This window comes from Sciurus vulgaris, assembly GCF_902686455.1.
Source record: "Sciurus vulgaris genome assembly, chromosome: 2".
Classification (NCBI taxonomy): Eukaryota; Metazoa; Chordata; class Mammalia; order Rodentia; family Sciuridae; genus Sciurus; species Sciurus vulgaris.
The window spans coordinates 121,710,058-121,718,200 of NC_136462.1; the positions used below are offsets into that span (position 1 = coordinate 121,710,058).

At 53.9% G+C, this 8,143-nt stretch overlaps 1 pseudogene across 1 annotated transcript; it reads right to left on the bottom strand.

The window, feature by feature from the left end:
• Positions 1–1,899: 1,899 nt before the first annotated feature.
• LOC306655338 (large ribosomal subunit protein eL37-like) lies at positions 1,900–5,231 on the bottom strand (annotated as a pseudogene). Its single transcript has 2 exons — positions 5,221–5,231; positions 1,900–2,204 (listed from the first exon to the last, which is right to left on the bottom strand). The product of its transcript is annotated as a large ribosomal subunit protein eL37-like (transcript).
• Positions 5,232–8,143: the final 2,912 nt, after the last annotated feature.

The window sequence follows — 8,143 nt, forward strand, 5'->3', positions numbered from 1 at the left end:
AAGATCTAGAGATCGGGAGAGAGAGCCAGGCTCTGCCATTTTCTCTGATCCAGAGGACAGGAGGAAGAATCCTGACTGGGAGAGTGTGCTGTGTGGCCCCACCTAGGCCATCCAACTTGTCTGAGCCTAAACTGCTGGTCCTGCCTCTTAGTGACTCCGAGGAGAGGCTGGCTGGGTCAAATGAGCCTGCAAATGGGGTGGGTATCTCAGCAAGGGCTTGGGAGACCCAGGCCTGCCTTGGAGCCCCTTGAGTTTGTAAACCAGGTGGAAGAGGGAAGTCTCTGCGGGGCTGCTGTAATGTGCTGCAGCCACGCAGCCCTGAGTGATGGAGCGTTTGCCCTGAATATTGAAAATGCATAAATATCCATTTTCAGGCACCAAGGTGGATATAAATACAGTGGAGGGGGTGCCACTCTCAGTAGTAATTTACCGGTTCTGCTCCCCACGGTGGCACGGGCACTTACACTTGGCCATCAGGAGGCTTTTCGACATGGCTTTATGACTGCCAGCTGCCACCTGAGTCCCTTCTCCTGGAGAAGTGGCTCCCTGGGGATCAGCTGCCTGGGGAAGGGACGGGGCAAGGCCCGGGGTGGTCATTCCTGGGCCTGCTCTGTCCCAGGCCTTCGGGGCCTCTCCCACTTTCCCCTCCTGCAGCATCTCCTTGCTGGGGAGGGAAAACCATGCTGGGTCAGGTTTGGCATGTGCCTGCTCTGGTGCACCTGGGCAGAATCAGGGGAGCGCCAATTCTGCCTGTAGGAACTTCCTTGACTGGGAAACAGAGAAGCCACCATAAGTTCTAGCCTGGGGAGTTCACATGAAACTGAGGGCCAGAGAAGAGATTCGCGTGGCCAGTGCACCCTGCCTCACTGGCACGTTCGTAGCCCTCTGCCTAAGGGGTAAAGCAGGGACTAGCAGGTGGAGGCCACGACTTGCTGGCAGGCAGCTCTCTGGTATCCTCTGGGAAGAACAAGGTTATCTAGATCCTCCTGCCAGCCTGAGGAATGTGTCCATTCTTTGGGGCAGACAAGTTGAGGCCCTAAAGCAACTTCTGGTGTCCACCCCCCACAGGTGGAGCTGGAGCGTGGACTTGTAGCTTCCACACACTTACGGGACCTTCTTCTTTGGGCGGGGACATTGGGCCCAGAACTGTGTTCCCCAGCACAAAGACTCACCCGTGGGAGGGCACAGAGAGTTCTTTGGCCCTTCCAGCGTCTCTGAGCCTCCTTTACCCAGGAGGGTGAAGTGGGCTTCCCTTCCCTGAGTGGGAGCCCACCCTGTGAGGAAGCAGGTCAGCCAAGGCACAGGGGGAGCCCGTATGTGGGGAGGCAGGCATTGAATGAGACTTATGCCAGGCAGAGCGGCCCAGAGCCTGGGCACAGAGCAGGCCTAGGGGAAGGGGCAGGTGGGGTGGGTAGGTGGCAGAGGATCTGGAGGGAGGGCCAAGGCTGAGCCTGGATGGCAGAACAGTTCCTTCTATTCCTTGTGTCCTCCTCTTCTTTTTTAATCATTGTCAACCACGCCCTCTCCAAGGTTGTCATAATCACGCAGGGCCCAGACCCATCCCTCCAGGTTCATCCTTCCAGAAACATCCACAGACCTGGCTGATGTTAACCATGGCTGGCTACTCTCCTACTGATGCAGAAAGGGAGAAGTGCAGCTGTGCTGGTGGCGCACCCCTGCCTGTCATCCTGGCTACTCAGGAGGCTGAAACAGGAGGATTATAAGGTCAAGGCTGGCCTGGGCAATTTAGGGAGAGCCCATCTTAAAAAGAGTTAAACCACAAGAAGAAAGAAGGGAGAAATGCTGAAAAGACCAGTCTCTACTGTCACCAAGCTCTCTCTCTCTCTCTCTCTCTCTCTCTCTCTTTTCATTTTTTAAAACGAGAACATTTGCTGGGTGGCTAGCTGTTGGAATTCTCAAGATGAACTGGAGGCTGCAACAGCTGCCCTCTTGGGTTTAGGAGTTGTTCCTTCATGGAATCCATGCCTGAATCTGTGGTATACAATTTTGAGGTGCCGCCTTCGACCAGACCCGGTGTTATTTCGTCTTTTAGCTGTGGCACTCCAGTTATACTTTCTCTTGTACTTAGCAGGGTGGCCACATTGGCCACAAGTCGACTTCTGAAGATGGTAGGCCTTAGAGCCACAGCGGCGGTACAATTACAATGCTTTCCAAATGATGATGTTCCCTTCGTTATCTCCCTTCTGCCACAGAGACCAAAGGAGCCGGAAGTACCAAGCTCTCTTGTCTCTCCAAGTTCATGCTTTGAGCACAGGGCACCAACCAGCGTAGACTCTCTCGGTTTGTTTCTGGGAGGTTTTTCTGTTGGCTCTTAGCCCACACTTGCCCTTCTCTGTGCTGTTCTGTGCCACCAGGATGGAAGCCTGCAGAACACACTCTCTGTGTTGCCTTGCTTGCTGGTTCTCAGGCCAGGTTTCCTGACAGGAGGCGCTGGCAGATTCCTGTACCTGCGTGACAGGAGCCACATGGTGGTTCCAGCATCAGCCACAGTGAGTGCAGTTTGCAGGATCCATCTCTTCAAGTCTCCTCTCTGGATCTATCTCCTCTTCATAGCTCCTCCTACCACCTTGGACAACCTGATTGTGCCCAGGCTCTGGGACTCCATAGCCTTTGTTTCTCACTTCCTCCAGGACGAGAGCCCCACCTTGGCCTTTGATGGCAGACAATGCTCTTGCCTCTAACTGGAGGGGAGATCTTGCCTTGCCCATTGCCTGGGATGGTCTCTCCTGCATCCGATGCTTCTGGGTAACGTGGAGACAGCCCAGCCTCCAGCACCAGCTGCCACAGAGGCTGCAGCAGATCTCCAATGCTTCCTCTATTCTCTCCTCCCTTCTCAAGGACTTCCTCAGTTTCTTTGCGGTTCTACTCCCCAGCAACCCCTGGCCCCGCTGTGGCCCCTACTCTGGAGGTGGGCTCTTTGATCCTGCCTCTGTGTGAGCTAACGACATTTCTCTTTGGGTTTGTTTCCGGGGGGTCCTGGTTCAAGTCCCTAGTGGGTCAGTCTGGCCTGAGTCATATTCCACCTGGCTAGAGACCGGCGAAGGGTACGTGGCTTGGTCTTGGAGGTCCGGCATGCATACCTGCTCCAAGGCAGCCTGAAAGGAGCCATGGGGTCTGAGATGGGGCAGTCCCCTTAGAACAGAGTCACAACCACAGGGCAAATTAGTGACTGAGCTGGGATTGGCAGCCCTGCCCCGCTCGGGGGTCCTACTTACTCCTGCTCCCCCATACTCCCTGAACCCCAGCAGTGCCTACTGAATGCCCAGGAGCACCATGCTGGGCTTCCCGGGGAAACAGCCAAACAAGATGCAGCCCTTGCTCTGGAGAAGCTTAGTGTCTCACGTGGAAGATGGTGAATCCACAAACAACCAAATACAAGGAAGAAGGAAAGTTTGAATTTGTATTGTTTCATCCCATATACAAAACTTTTTTCCCTACAAATAGATTTTTGTTTTGTTTTGTTTTGTTTGCATTGGGGAGTGTAAAGGAAAGCAGAATGTTTTATGAGTTTTGCTTCAGTGACTTTAAGACAAATTAAAAGTCCTAAACCCTGGAAAAAAAAAAAAAAAAAAAAGGAATAGGAATTGTGGTGCACAGGAAAGAGAGAATTTAAGCTGGGTGCAGTGGCACATGCTTTAATCCCAGTGACTTCGGAGGCGACTTCGGAGGCTGAGGCAGGAGGATTGCAAGTTCAAATCCAGCCTCAGCAACTTAGTGAGCCCTAAGTAACTTAGCAAGACCATGTCACTAAATAAAATACAAAAAAGGGCTGGAGATGTGGTTCAGTGAATAAGCACCCCTGAGTTCAATTCCCAATATCAAAGAAAAAGAAAAAAAAAAGAAAAATGAGGGGCTGGGGTTGTGGCTCAGTGGTAGAGTGCTTGCCTAGCCTGTGTGAGGCACTGGATTTGATCCTCAGTAACACACACACACACACACACACACACACACACACACACACAAAAGTATTGTTTCCATCTTCAACTAAAAAAAATATTAATTTTTTTTTAAAAAAAGAGAATTTAGTTTTGTCTGCGGAGTGGTCGGGGGTGGTGCCTCACAGAGAGCGATATTTGATCTGTACCACAGGGTGGGATGGTAACGTTGGTTGGTTCCATTCTGAGTAGAACAGCTGGTATAAAACGAACAATGGCTTGGTAGGCAGTGTGGTTAGTGAAGGAACCCAGCATGGTGGGAATTAACCAAAACACAGGCAGGGGCAGCTCCTGGAGGGCCTTGAGGGCCCTCGGCCTGGGGGTGCGGCTGCTCTTTGGTGGCAGTGGGAGCCCTGAAAGGTGCTGGGCAGGAAGCAAGGACCCAAAGGGAGGCGAGGGTGGAGTGTCAGAGAGACTGGGCTGAGAGGCTCTGCTTGTTTGGGGTGGGGACAGTTATCCATCTGGGCCTCCTGCTGGGCTCCCAGGGTCTGCATTTGTTGCTGGGCAGCCACACAGTCCTCTCCAGCCCAACACCTGGGCTGCAGCCTGATGTCAGGGCTACAATTAGTCTTGAGGATGTGGGGGCAGCAGGAGAGACAGTCATGGGAATCGCCCCCACGTTTCCTCTCAGAAGTAGAGACAAGGACTGCCGGACACAGGCTTGGAACCAGAGTGGTTTTGGGGTTCACTGTGAAAGAAACTAGACCCTCAAGTGACCTAGCTCTGGGAGGGTAGAGGTAGGAGGGAGCTGCCTCTCGCTCTTGGCCACCCACTCCTTGTACACTGCCATATTCCCAGTGGACCGGGCCAGATTGGGAGCACTGATAAGGCCAGAAGGGCCCCTCCCGACCCACTTCTCTGCCTCTGCTTGCCCAGGTGCTTGGCTGCTTCTTTCCCTCGGTTGCCATGGGAACCCCAGGTGGTTGAAGTTTGTGCAAGTGGGCTACCTAAGGAGAAGGGCTGTGGGTCAGGAGACAAAGGGGACTGATCCCCACCTGGGCTCTGAGCCCTGCCCTCTCCCTGGGCCCAGGCTTCTGTCTGGGCTCTGCCTGCTTAGCCCACAAATGGTCTCCTACCTCTCCCTCCTCCTACTCCCCACAGCCTGGCAATCCCCAGGTCCTGACTGGTTGTTCCACTTGCAGGATATCTTGGCGATCCATCCTGTGGGCACCAGATTCCCCGCCACAGCCCTGCTCAGTCTCCCACCTCTTGCTAGATGACTGCGATAACCTCCTAACTGGTCTCCCTCCTTCAGTCTGCCTACCTGGTGGTCATGTCTAGCCCTTCAGTCCATCATGTCCCTCCTGGCCTACCTCCCTTCAGTGACTCCTCCTGTCTTCAGGACAAAGGGTTTTTCCTGACCAGCACCAGCCAGTCAAGCTCTTCCTTCACTCTCCTCCTGGGCTCCTGCCACCCTTGGGTGGTTGGGTCTGTGAAATGGGTGGTGTGCTGAGACCCACTTCCAGAGCCACAGTCCATGGAACTGTAGTGTTTTCCTCGAGTTAATGGGTTATGCCCTGAATATGGGTTCCTTGTGGAATATGTTTGAGAAGCACTGGTATGTCTCCACCTTCTGGTGCTCTGTTACAATTTGGGGGCACCAAGAGGTCCTGTAGTAAGAAAATCATTTTTTTTTTTTTTTTTTTTGCGGTGCTGGGGATCGAACCCAGGGCCTTTTGCTTGCAAGGCAAGCACTCTACCAACTGAACTATCTCCCCAGCCCCAGGAAATCATTTTTCTTTATTTAATCCAGAGATTGCCAGGGGGGCGGGGGTGTGGACCTAAAAAAGGAATGTCTAAGATTCTCTGGACCTCCCCTGAGAACCTGATGGATGGTGTCCTGTCTTTTGGGATCTGGGGTCCTGAAATCAGTTCTACCTCGTCTGGCGTTGGGGGTTGGTAGCTTATGTGGGGTATATTTTGGTAAGGGGCAGAAGAGGTACTAGAAAAGCAGGCCCCACCATTATTGCCTGTCTTCAGTCTCCTGGCACATAGTGGTTCCCGGATGTGTTTTGTCTAAACTACACAACGTTCTTTTAAAACTTGACCTGGTTGCCAACATTTAAAACCTGGGAGATTTCACACAAATTCTGAATTTTAAACTTCTCTTAAAACAGGAGAAGACCTATCAACACAGTGTGGAATATCCCTCTGTGGAATTGAAGAATGGCATGAACCATTTACATGCAAAGCATCAGATCTGCAAGCAGTTCAGTTTGTTCCTGGGGCCTGCTGAATCCCCTGAAAACATTTGAGCTTCTGACCCCTGTCAAGGGGAGTGTGGGGCTCTTCTCAAGGAAATCTGCTTTATTGGGGTGACTTATGCCTGGCCCACCCTTCTCCAGGGGTCCTTCTGCAAAGGGCTTAGGCAGGTGGGGCTTTGTTGGCGCTGGGAATGTTCCTTACCTTCTCTGAAGCACCAGGTACATTATGCAGATCAAGTCAATGAGTGAGGTCCACTGGTCTACCCCCGCCTCTAACCCTGGTTCTTGAGATGGGCACAGAGTGGCCAGCAGGCGGCAGGGCTGCGAGAGGTGGAGGGAGAGCCCACCTGCAGCTTTCTCTCCTGTCATCTGCCTTGGACTCAGCCGAGGAGGAGACCGGCGGCAGCTGCTCAGGTCACCCTGGTAATCGGAGCGTGCTGGGTGCGAGAATCACTCCCTGCAAGAGCTAAAAGCCAAAAACAGTGTGGGACCAACCACGCTGGCACTTCTGAGCCAGCTTGCTGCTGCAGAAAGCCCTCTAAAAATAGCCTGCTCAGGGCTGATGGCTGCTATCCACTGGAACCCAGGAAAATCCGCTTCAGAAGGGGTGGCCTGGCGGCCTCTTCTGTGTCCTGCTGCTTACTGACCCAGAGGCAGGTTGGGGACTGGTGAGAATGGAGAACTGTGGAGAGAGAGCCCTGACTTGAGGCCAGACTGAGGTGGGAGAAGCCAAGGAATTCTGCCCGTCACTGAGTCCTGGCACCGGGGTGTGGTTCTGCCTTGGGTGGGCCACTGGAGGCTGATGGTGAATTCTTGGCTTAGCTGGGCATTCAAAGTCTCAGGGTTCTGTCCCAAAGCTCCCTATAGAGACCCCTGGCAGGAGGTCTGACTCCAGACATCTGCTTTACCAGACTCATCCTGTCCCCGGCCCCTCCCCTTCTCAGCCTACCCAACCCTCCTGAGCTCAGAATTGTCTAGCTTCTTCCAGGAGGACCCTCTGGTCGCTCAGAGCATCGGCCCTCCTCCGAGTTCCAGCCTGCCCTGGGAGCCCCTCCCACAGCCATCGGGAGCTCAGCTTTCCTCCCCAGTGTGATGCCAGATGCTGTGGCGTCTCGAGCAAGTCTGTCCCTGTCTGGGCATCCGTGGGATCAAGGCCCAGACATCCGGCTCAGAGGCCCATCTGGTTGAAGCCTGTTCTCATGCCCGGCTGTGATGTTCCGTAACTGTCACCACACTCCATATGCAGTCCTGGATAGGAAGAATCTGAGACTTGGGCGTGATCACCAGTCCAGCCCCCTGTCAGGGGTCTGGTGGTCCAGTTTCTGCTCACATGCCTCCTGGGATGGGGTGCTCACCACTTCCCAAGGCAGCCAGCCTCTTCCTCCTCTCTGGGGTCCTGCCTCTGCCACAGTTCACTGGAGGTGGGCTCCACCCTGGCTAAGGGGTTCACACATTCCTGAGAGGAGGACCTGGCATCATAGGACAAATCTCACCATAACAGGGACTAATGCTTGCTGGGACAGGATTACACAAAGAAGAAACATGTACGCTTGGGCCAGAGTCGCTGGGCCCCACCCAACGCCACCAACTGCCTGCATTTTCTCAACCTGATGGAGCTGAGGGTAGAGGCCTGGAGGAAAGCCCAGCGGGGCAATAGGGCTTAATTACTGAGGACAGTAACCAAGGGGGTCAGACAGGCTGCGGTGGACCACTCCAAGCAGTACTTGGAGTGCTGGTAGGTGGGAACTCTCCCCTCTGCCACACTTGGCTCCCGACATGTCCCTAGCACAAAACCACCTTCCGTGCTATGGGCAGGCAGGAGGGTGAGGGAGCAGGATTTCCTATTGCTCTTGAAATTAGGGGCCCAACAAGGGCTTGGAGCACAAGTCCGGACTGGCCAGCACTCTGCTGGGCCTGGGGTGGAACCTGCTATGTCTTGGGCTTCAAATGTCTACCTGGGCAAGTTCAGTTATTAGAACAGAC